Source organism: Adiantum capillus-veneris, chromosome 1 (genome assembly GCF_014529385.1).
Source record: "Adiantum capillus-veneris isolate H3 chromosome 1, ASM1452938v2, whole genome shotgun sequence".
Taxonomy (NCBI): domain Eukaryota; kingdom Viridiplantae; phylum Streptophyta; class Polypodiopsida; order Polypodiales; family Pteridaceae; genus Adiantum; species Adiantum capillus-veneris.
Genome location: NC_140931.1, coordinates 53940549 through 53951833, shown reverse-complemented (window position 1 = coordinate 53951833; position 11285 = coordinate 53940549). Strand labels below are relative to the sequence as shown.

Here is an 11285-nt window from a genome sequence, read left to right as displayed (position 1 = left end):
TTTTTAAAAGGGTTTAAATCCATTAGATTCTTTGTTTAAAATCGGGCCTTTAATAGTTCACTATTAAAGTAAAGTCGTATAAGCCCTGGTCCATCACCTTATTGTCTAGCAATGCTTGGTACGTTGAGGCGAGACGGGCGACTCGCTTAGATCACCCAGCGGTGAAAGGTGTCAGGCCTTTACTGCTAAAGGATACGTCTTTACATTTAACAAACACTACACTACCAACAGTTCAGTTCCCTAGCCCCGGTTAGTTAACGTCAGGACAACTGTGAGAAGGGTCTCCGTGCCGTGCATGAACCGCCGCGATGCAATCATAGCCATAGACAACGCCAAACAGTTGCAGCTTCTTCAGTTCAGGGATACGAAGCAATCAGCGCTAAGCAGCAGCTTCGAGAATACAAAGCAAAGCCTCTACGTTCATTGACTGGACAAACAGTTATAAAATACGTATCTTCGGTGGTTGAAGGGCAAAGTGTTGACTAACGTCTACGGGCTTCATTTTTTCATACTGGCCCTTCCCTTTTGCATGACCGAATAAGCGAGTAGCTATTACGTATTTCGGTATAGCTATCCCTCACTAATTCGTAGTTCGGTCGAGCAGTCATAGAAATCTATCACGGTTCATGATTAGACTTCATTCCACCTTGCAAAAAGTGGCATAATTGGCCCCGGCTAGAGCCGCGGTAGCTGCAGAATCGAGTAAGTAGACCACCGTATGGACAGATAGGCTTACCAGTCGACCGCCTTTCTTGCTACTAAAGCAGTGCCGCAGGCAGTGCTTGCTTGGTTGCAGGGATTTCAAAATACCTTTTCCCTGCCGCTCGGACGGACAATTAATTACGTTTCCCTGCCTCCCATTAATTACGTAATATAGAGAGTTGTTTCATTGCTCGGACGAGGAAATTAAGCAAACGACACCCTATTTGATCAAGGTATTTTGAAATCCCCGTGTCTGCGTGCTCGTTTGGGCACGAAGTTCACTCTAACGCCGTAGACACCGAGAGTTTAGTTGGTTGAGTTTCGAAGGGTAGAGCGGTAGCCTACGTTATAGTTCGTACAGTTCTTCGCTTCGAGGAGCCATAGTTGCCTACAAATAAGAATCAATCTGCCCACATTCTATCTCAAAAGAGCTTTGCTTTCCTCGCTTGGCAGTAGTTTAGTTTTTCGCAGCTCATGTAACTTAAAGGAGAGAGTCTGTGAAACGGCACCGGTTCAAGCCCGGTCATGAGCCAAACTGGATCGGAAGGATCATCTACTACTCTGTCATTAAGTTGAGCACTGGTATGGTGACTGGAGATTATTGGGGCAACCCTTTTCCGGAATGTAAGATGATCCGCCTTGCCGTGGCCATTCCGCTTACGGTTATTGGCTTTGCCAGTAACTAACTAAGAGATCATCAACAAAAAATGATGAAAAATAACCTATTCGAAACTTCAAAAAGTCTAACTCTTTCGATGATTAGCCGTCGGGGGGTTTCCAGTGAACTACCAAAAAGAAAAATCCCTTTTCGTTTGTTCGTTAAGAGTTACCCGTACGGTGTCACTCTAGAGTGACTCGGGAGTTCATATCGAATGTGTTTTCTTAGTGGTCGCCATTTCAATGTACGAATTTGGAAGGAATAAGCGGGGGCAATTTTTTAACTTGTTACTTCTATTCTTCCAATTCCGACAGTTCAGAAGACAGGCCGGAAGCGGAAACAAGCCAGCAGCCCGCCGAACAAGGCTCGACGCCGACAGAGAATTTATCGTTTCCTCCTCCTCCATCATCTTCGGGGGCGCCGTTATGGGAAGAGGAGTTTGGAGGGGATACTCGTGAAATCAAGGATGACAACTCCACTCCAGAAGGAGACAAGGCCGGACACGAATTGAGCTCAGGGCCGTCAAGCGAAGTTGAGGGAAGCCCTTCGTCATCGAAGAACAGGAAGGAGGAGGGTACTAGCGAGGCTCCCGAGACTAGCGAGGCAAAGAGCCAGAGCCCCTTTTCTTGACAACAAGAAGAGGAGCTGCTTTCCAAGCTGGATCACCTTGCACAATCACAAGTGCCTAAACGTTCTTGGTGGAACCGGGTTTTGTGTTTCTGTAGGGGACCAAAACCGGAGGAAGACACTCCTTCCGGAAATGAAGGGAACGGTCAGGATACTGGGTCGGGCGATAATGACCCCGGAGAATAGGAAGCACTGGGGGGAATTTCCTGGCTTTGCCCCTTCCTGCTTCCCGAAAAAGAGAATGGCAAGGATGAACCCGAGAATGAGAAAAGGAGCAGCAGTAGGTATTGGAAACGTATTTAGTCCTTTGACAAGCCCTGTGGCGTGAAATCTATCATTAGCCAAACAATTATTCGGTCTCCAGGCTTTGCCTTAACAAAAGCTATTGCCCTGTTTGCTTTGATGATGGCCTTTTCGATATTCTTCGTATTTTAAGGAAATCAATAAACAACCCTGAAGATAAGTCTAGATAAATAACGGTTACTTCGGGTGGCCTTTGCTTTGGTCACCCCCCAACTAGGTAACATAATGGTAATGCGTTGGACTTACAGTCCTAGAATGATGGTTCGACTCCATCCCCAGTTTTTTTTAAGTAAACCCACTGTGGCATGACGGTACATGACAAGGGACCCTAGCTTAGAATGCAATGGATGTATGTGGGTTCCCCCCAGCTACCTACTCCTTTTGCTAGGGATTTGGACACGCGAGGAGGAGGCTCTGTTGCTAGCCCTTATTGACATAGAGCTACTGCCTTGGCAAGAGCTGCTGTCTTCGCTATGTCAACCGTGCATAAAGAAATGCCATAAACGTTGAAAACAAAGAAATTGCTAGAAGAATGTCGATTGATTCTACGACGTAAACGAATCATGATAATTCGTTGCAACTTGAAGTCCCGCCTTGGCAACCGCTACGTAGCATCCCAGGTTCAGTAAGCACATAGACTCTTAACAAGCTATGGGGCCGGATCATGTTAAGATGAAATGCCATTTGACCTCAGGTGCTGGCAAGGGCATCTAGCCAATGCCTTCCTGGCATGCGTGAATGCTGGGTTGTGAAATTAATCGTTTAAATGCAGAAGCCAACGATAGCACTATGACTACGAGATTAGGTCAGGCCCAAGGATTCCTCCCTTTACCGCGTCCTTTTCTATCTATCTATCACGGATTACCCTTTTAGCATTTGACCATGCCTATCTATTCGTAGCGTCTTAAAAGAGCTTTCGAAAGAATAGTCGTTTAATTTGTTTTTTTGGATTCGTCCGGAGAGAAGCAGTTAGTCGATTTACGCGTGCCGACCTTTTTTTAGAGCTTCGGTTCTTCCGCCTGAGCATCAGTGGAATAAGGACTACATGGCGCTAGCCACACAAATTCTTTGCTTTAAAAGAAAAGTTTTGTTTGCCTATATGATACGTGTTGCACATGAAACGAGGGCGGGGGCGTAGTTTAATCGGTAGAACGCATGTTTTGCAAGCATGAAGTTATTGGTTCAAGTCCGATCGTCTCCATTCGTATACAGATTAGCACATTAAATTTATAACTAGGCTAGGAAATTCAAATTGTAATGAAAACTTCCCTGTTGCCTGGAGCCCAGCACTACATTGGCCGGGACGCCTTACCCCTTGGCACGGCACCTTAAGCTAGGGAAAACCCGGCTAACCGCCACCCCGAGTCGCTGCCGGGGCCTGGTCAAGCGACTCAACGACGAGTGCACAGCGGCAGTTAATGCATGCTACATGCTCTATAGGCTCTTCTGGCCAAGGGAAAGCACCTACTTTAACCAAAAGAGCTCAGTACGGCACCTGTTCGCTACCACCTATACAGAATCGGTGGGTTACCCGCTTTAGGCTGTAGCCGAAGAACAGGCGGGGGGCTGCTACCATAGCCAATCTAAGGCGCGACCTTGAGGGGGTTCTAAGGGCGGCAATTGACCGTTTAATCCTCTTAGAGGAACTCTCCCTGAGCAAGGTAGACATGGTGGCTTGCCACACTGGCATATACGCCGGGCCCTCTAAAGCACCCGAGACATAGGAAGCCTACATATCAGGGTCCCTTCCCTATGTGAGTACATATTCCTTTGATGGGCTAGACATTTCGACTGCCCAAACCCAAAGCTCAAGCGCTGGCATTCATAAGGGTCAGTTTGCTTGCTGTTTTAGAAACGAAAAAGTTTTCTTGTCGAAGAGTATCTCAAGGATCGAAGAGTTTACATCTTTTCTTAATTCTTCACGAAAGTCGAAACCGTATTTTTCTAGGGCTATAGCGGGAATTGGGCTTATTTTAGCTTTCGTTGAAGTAATTGTTTTTCTATTTGTCTTAATCGTCGGCTTGGTCTATGCATGGCGAAAAGGAGTTATTTTGCAGCGTGGCTTCTCATCTAGTTTAATAACAACACTTTAAAACAAAGCCTATATCGTATCCTATACGTCACGTTACGTATTATATCATTCCTGACTTACGCAAGCAAAATACTTGATAACTACGACCCGTATAGGATTTCAACTCGTTACTACTTTAGCTACCCATCTCTTTAGATCGTTTTTTTACCCGGCTATACGTGCTCATGCTAAGGTGTGTGTCGTACGCGCTTTCGTGCCATCCCTTGCCCCACCTGGGGTAACCATACAACATCGTTAGTGGAATCTTGAAAAGAGATTAGTACGAGGAAGCCCATTGTCCTTGCGGCGCTTTTACCTCTCGCCTATCAAAGTGATGTTCTTTCACCCGGTAGAAGAACTTGTCTAGAGAAGGATTTCCCGCTTAGATGCTTTCAGCGGTTCTTCCCTACCAACTTAGCTACCCGGCGCTGTTACTGGCACAACAACCGGAACACCATAGGTTGACCTAACCCAGTCCTCTCGTACTAGGGCAAGCTTCTCGCAGTTCTCTAAAACCAACGGTAGATAGGAACCGAACTGTCTCACGACGTTCTAAACCCAACTCACGTACCACTTTCATCGGCGAACAACCGAACCCTTGGGACCTTATTCAACCCCAGGATGTGATGAGTCGACATCGAGGTGCCAAACGACTCCGTCGATAAGAGCTCTTGGGAGTCATCAGCCTGTTATCCCCGGCGTACCTTTGATCCGTTGAGCGAGAGCCCTTCCACACGGGACTCCCGGATCACTATGGCCGACCTTCGTCTCTGTCCGACTAGTAAGTCTTACAGTCAGGCAGGCTTCTACCATTACGCTCATAAGCTGTTATAATATTAGCTTGAGCCTACCTTCGCACACCTCCGTTACTCTTTGGGAGGCATCCGCCCCAGATAAACTACCCACCTTGCAATATCCCGCTTCTGACAGCAGCGGCGGTTAGGCATCCAACGACGAGAGAGTGGTATTTCAAGATTGGTGGCGACATTGCCATCACCTCCCATCTATCCTACACATTAAATCAAGGATGTCACTGCAAAAGTATAGTAAAGGTGCACGGGGTCTTACCGTCTAGCCGTTAGTACTCCGCATCTTCACGGAGAATTCAATTTCACTGAGTCCATGTTGGAGACAGCGGGGCAGTCGTTACCTGTAAGTCTTGCTAAACTTTTTGGTTTAGCTTGGGCTTTCTCTTTACCCAGGCCTTTTTCTCAGTTCCAATAGAATAAGCCATAGCGGTAAGCCTGGGCGCTTCATGTAAAGTCTCTGGGGATTGGACCTCTGCTATCCAGTCTGGATGTTCTGGAGCAAGTGCATGCTTTTCCATTCCCCAATCCTGCGGATCGTCCATTGTGTCATATCTAAGTCCTTGAAGACAAGTGCACTTAGATCTTTAAAGTGTTCCCGCATGTAATGTGGCCTAAAACCTAATAATTACTTAGAAGGCTGGCGTAACTTACTGTGTACACCATTCATGCAGGTCGCTACTTATGCGACACAATAAAGTTAATCAAACGGCAATGGATGGTATTCAGTTCCATGCCATCCTCGCCTATGGCCTTATAGTCGCCTATAAGTTCGGACTATATCATCATCTCGAAGGATGTCTGGCGTGTGGTCGTTGGGGATCGAGTTTAGATCTTGGAACTACGTTCGCGGGCGCACGGCGCGAGGCTACGAAAATGGTCAGCCGCGGGCTCGAAAGACGATGTATTTCCAACTTGCTATCCTGCTGATGGTCCGCGCCACCAACTACATTTTCCATTCAGCCGTGGATAGGCCGTAGGTTGGTTGAAAGCGCTTCGCGCTGTCGACAGCCAGATTTTTTTGATTTTATCCTGTTCTGTATGAGTATTGGATACTGAAATTCGGGCGGATGTCCCAGCATATTGCCCGATTATGTTGTCGAACATCTCTGTCAAACCACCCCTTTGTCGGGGAATTTCGCTACCTTAGGACAGTTAGAGTTACTGCCGCCGTTTACCGGGGCTTCCATTCAAAGCTTATAACACTTCTCCTTTTTACCTTCCGGCACCGGGCAGGTGTCAGACTCTATACATCGTGTTACCACTTAGCGGAGTCCTGTGTTTTTAATAAACAGTCGCTACCCCCAATATGTGCCGCTTTCCCAATCCTTCAATAGGAGAGCACCCCTTCTTCCGAAGTTACGGGGCCATTTTGCCGAGTTCCTTCAACATGGTTCTCTCAAGCGCCTTAGTATATTCTACTTGTTCACCCGTGTCAGTTTGGGGTACGGTTGGTTTTGCATTTTAAATGTTGAATCGCCCTCCCAATTCCACGAAGTTTTTTCCCGGGAGTTTCAACCCTGCAGCCGGAGTGACTTTGTAGCCCCCTGCCCAATCATCCAATTCACGAGTTTAACAAACACGCATGGTTCAGTAGTTAAAGCAACTTCGTCGCTTTCGTGTACCCATCGGACGTTGCCCTTTCGGGGTTCCTTAGGGACCGATTCACTCTGCGTAGATTGACTGAACGCAGAAACCCTGGAACTGGCAGGCGATCATGTTTTTCACATGATTTCTCGTTACTCATGTCAGCATTCTCACTTCTGGTACCTCCAGGTGTTGTCACCAACAACTTTCCTTGATTGACAGAACGTTCCGCTACTGACACTTGAAAAAGCTTCTTTCAAGGTCTCGTCGCTTCGGTGAGTCACTTGAGCCCCGAGACATTTTCAGTGCCATGAAGCTAGACCAGTGAGCTATTACGCTTTCTTTGAAAGATGGCTGCTTCCAAGCCCACCCCCTGGTTGTCATCGCTTGATCACTTCCTTTTCCACTAAGTGATTGCTTAAGGACCTTAGCGTACGATCTGGGCTGTTTCCCTTTCGACTTTGGATCTTAGCACCCGAAGTCTGTCTGTACAAACCCATGGCCTGTATTCGGAGTTTCCTTGGGGTCGGTCAAGCTTTGGGCTACCCTAGCCCATTGAGTGCTCTACCTCAAGCCATAAACGTTATACGCTCTACTTCAATAGATTTCGCGGAAAACCAGCTATATCCGATCTTGGTTATTCAGATAGGTAAGCCCGGAACGGAAGAGCTTTCCCCCCTCTTTGAACCGCACGTGCAAGTTTCCTTGCATACGGCTCAAATGACGAATGGGAAGTCTAGGCCCCGGCAGCTTTTGGTTCCTGCGTTTCAGGAACCGCTCGGAGCGTTTAGAGAGAAGCTAGAAGCAAAGCGCAACTCAGTTTCCTTGGTTTCCAGTATGCATGAAACCAGAAGAAAGGGCAGCTGGCTCAGCCAGGGGAACCCTAGCGGGGGAAGCCCAGCGACCCTTGCATAACCTTTGTGGCGTTACTGCTCGCAGTTATTCATTTAAGGCACGAAGTGCGTATAAATGGTCTTTTCGCGCGCGCTTCGTCATTCATGATACGAGTTAGCACCGGGCCCCCAACTCAAAAGGTCAGGTCGGCGATTCATTGAATAGATATGTCTCTATCTACCTCCGCTGCCTATTTTACCCTACCCAGTAAAGCAAGCTGGTGGCTTTTCATATCGTCTTCTGCCCACTGGACGGTATCTGATCTTACGACCAGACCTCCTGAGGGGAGCCCATTGGGTTTACCTTGTCGACATGTTGACTTTATTACAAGGAAAAGCGATCCTGTGCTATACTCCGGTGATCATTTGCCGATCGGGGCACGCAGAGGCCCATCGTGTCCCAAATCACATTCTGGTTCATTCTTCGCCAACAGAGTGCCTGCTGGCCCGTAATGATACAGCAGCTTTATGGTTTCTACGAAGCGTTGTCGCACAGTTCACTTGCGTTGATCAGTAGTCTTGCCACTCCTAGCGGGTTCTATGCTGCCACCTCTTGCATTGTTTTGTTAGCTTCACACCCTCCCCAAAGGAACGCATGGTGGGGTAGGAGCCTCCCGCTAAGCTGAAATGACAGTAGCCTTGGCAATCGGGTCTCCCCGGACACTTGCTTGTAAAGGAGACAGGGCGCGCGATTTGAAAGGGATAACCAAAGAAGCGCGCTTTTTTAGGGCCCTCTCTCTCCAGCGGAGTGACGTTTGCCCTAACGCAAGCAATTTTGCATTCTGCGGAATCTCATTTCAGCCAGCCATTTCTTTTCAAACAGTTTTCTCTTTTCGATTTGAAAAGAATGGAATGTTGAGAAAGAGTTAGTGCCGTTAGGCACTTCCCCCGGCAAAAGTGGGCGCTGCAGGCACTTACCCTGCCCGGCGGAAGAGAGGGACCTTAGGCTCCCGAAAGGAAAGTGCCGGTAAGTACAACGTTGGTCTTGAGTTTGGCGGCTGCCATAACCATTGCCTTATGCTCCTCAAGTCGCACGGCCTTTCCAAGCCGCTCTATCTCTCGATTGAGATTAGACTATACATTTTTCTCATCTCTAATTTAAGGTCAACGTTAGGGTACAAGTGCCGATGCAATATTTTCATAAAGGTGTGACTCTTGGTCAAAGAAGGCCTTGGTCTCTTCTCCATAAGCCGGACCGCCAACGTCAAGGCGAGATCACATTGGTCCAGTCCCCGCCCAGTGGAAGCATCCACTCGGATAGCAAGGAAAGGTCAGATGACTGCAGCATCCGCCGCTAGCAATTGTTTAGAATGACTGCAGCCACGTCATCGCTTTGGTGGTCGAATTACTGCAGTTAATTCGAAGAATTGCCTAGCTTTTGCTATCCGTTATGGCGTTCCTTTCTCTTCTCCTCTTCGCATCTTTAGTGGGTCCGGGCTGTCAACTATGTCTCCCGACAATTCTCAGTACATATAGCGGAAAACGCTTTTCACATATCGAGGTCGGAATGGGATCAGGTGTTCCGCGTTTTACTAGGATGCCCGGACAAAACAAACACGCTTGATTAAGAAACAAAAAAGTGCTAACGACAAAAGCACCTGCCAGAGAAAATGCAAATACAGCTAGTACAAGCCTTTGATTATTTAATCGCTACCAACCCCACACTTCCCCCTCGCACAGTTAGCTTACCCGAACGAATTGACTTTATCAACTCACGTACAGTTAATAAAAAGACGCTAGCGCCTCCCTTTAAGATTCCCTCCAGCCACAGGTTCCCCTACGACTACCATGTTACGACTTCACCCCAGTCACTGACCCAACCGTGATATGCGCCAAGGAGACCACCCATACCAAAATGGGCCACACTCAACGCCGGCATGAAACACTTTAGCAATAGGTGATCTCTGGTCGATGCTTTGGGCGAAACCAATTCCCAGGGTGTGACGGGCGGTGTGTACGGGGCCCGGGTACGTATTCACCGCGGCATGCTGATCCGCGATTACTAGCGATTCCAACTTCATGTTCTCGAGTTGCAGAGAACAATCCGAACTGAGGCAATCTTTATGGATTCGCTCCGCCTTACGGCCCTGCTTCCTATTGTAATTGCCATTGTAGCACGTGTGTAGCCCAGCCCATAAGGGCCATGCGGACTTGACGTCATCCCCACCTTCCTCCATAGTAGAACTATAGGCAGTCTCCTGTGAGTGCAACATCGGCACAGAGGAAGTGTCATCAATCCCGTACCGCCCCGCTGACAAGTAAATAATGACATTGATCCTTTGAGAGCAGCATGTCTTAGCAACACAAAACAAGGGTTTCGCTCGTTATAGGAGTTAACCAAAAACGTCTCACGACACGAGCTGACGACAGCCATGCAGCACCTGTATGAATTTTCGTTTCATCCCGTTAAGGACAAGCACACTTGTTCATATGTCAAGTGTTCATACGTCAAGTGTTCATATGTCAAGGGCTGGTAAGGTTTTGCGCGTTGTATCGAATTAAACCACATGCTCCACCGCTTGTGCAAGCCCCCGTCAATTCCTTTGAGTTTCAGTCTTGCGACCGTACTCCCCAGGCGGAGTGTTTAATGCGTTAGCTGAGCCCCCGATCCGCGGACCAAGGACGAACACTCATCGTTTACGGCATGGACTACCAGGGTATCTAATCCTGTTTGCTCCCCAAGCTTTCGCACCCTAGCGTCAGTAGAAACCCAGAAAGCTGCCTTCGCTACTTCGGCGTTCTTTCGTATATCTCCGGATTTTATCCCTACCACACGAAATTCCACTCCCCTCTATCCCACTCAAGTGAATTGGTTTTGAAAGCATTCCGCCAGTTGAGCTGGCGCCTTTAACTTTCAACCTGATTCACTGCCTACGTGCCCTTTACGCCCAGTCATTCCGAATAACACTAGCCCCTCCCGTCTTACCGCGGCTGCTGGCACGGAATTAGCCGGGGCTTCTTTTTCGAGTCTTGTCATAATCGTCACTCGACGAAAGAGCTTTACAAGCGGCATTGCCCTTCCTCGCGTTAGCGACGTTTTTCACTCACTCACGCGATATTGCTGGATCGGGCTTTCGCCCATTGTCCAATATTCCCCACTGCTGCCTCCCTATGGAGTCTGGGCCGTGTCTCAGTCCCAGTGTGGCTGATCGTCCGAAAAGATCAGCTAAGCATCTGCGGCTTGGTCAGCCTTTACCCAACCAACTACCTAATACTACGCAGGCTCATCAAATAGCGCTTTTTAGCTTTATCGAAGCTTGCTTTTTTGCTTTCGTTTCTTTGGGATTCGGCCCAAACTGTTTGGCAGATTCCCACGCGTTACGCACCCGTTTGCCACTTTGTCTTCAACTGTTCTATAAACAGAAAACAACGTTCAACTTGCATGTGTTAAGCATATCGCCAGCGTTCATTCTGAGCCAGGATCAAACTCGGTTTTTTGGTTAAAAAAGGTCAATCTTTGTCGTTGATGATCTCTTGGTTAGTTACCAGCTCTTGCCAATAACCGTAAGCGGAACGGCCATCGGCAAGGCGAATCATCTTACGTCCCGGGATTGGGGCCGAGCGGGGGTTAAGCATAATCTCAGATCAACAAAGCAGTGCTCAACTAAATAATAGATACTACCGCGACCTTTCCGATC

At 48.0% G+C, this 11285-nt stretch overlaps 1 long non-coding RNA gene and 1 pseudogene across 1 annotated transcript; both read right to left on the bottom strand.

Annotated features, from left to right (window-relative positions):
• Positions 1-4053: 4053 nt before the first annotated feature.
• LOC147464767 (uncharacterized) lies at positions 4054-7257 on the bottom strand. The gene is made up of 2 exons (XR_015188633.1): positions 5829-7257; positions 4054-5511 (listed from the first exon to the last, which is right to left on the bottom strand). It is a non-coding gene; the product is annotated as an uncharacterized LOC147464767 (long non-coding RNA).
• Positions 7258-9407: 2150 nt separating this feature from the next.
• On the bottom strand, positions 9408-11080 carry LOC147464766 (18S ribosomal RNA; annotated as a pseudogene).
• Positions 11081-11285: the final 205 nt, after the last annotated feature.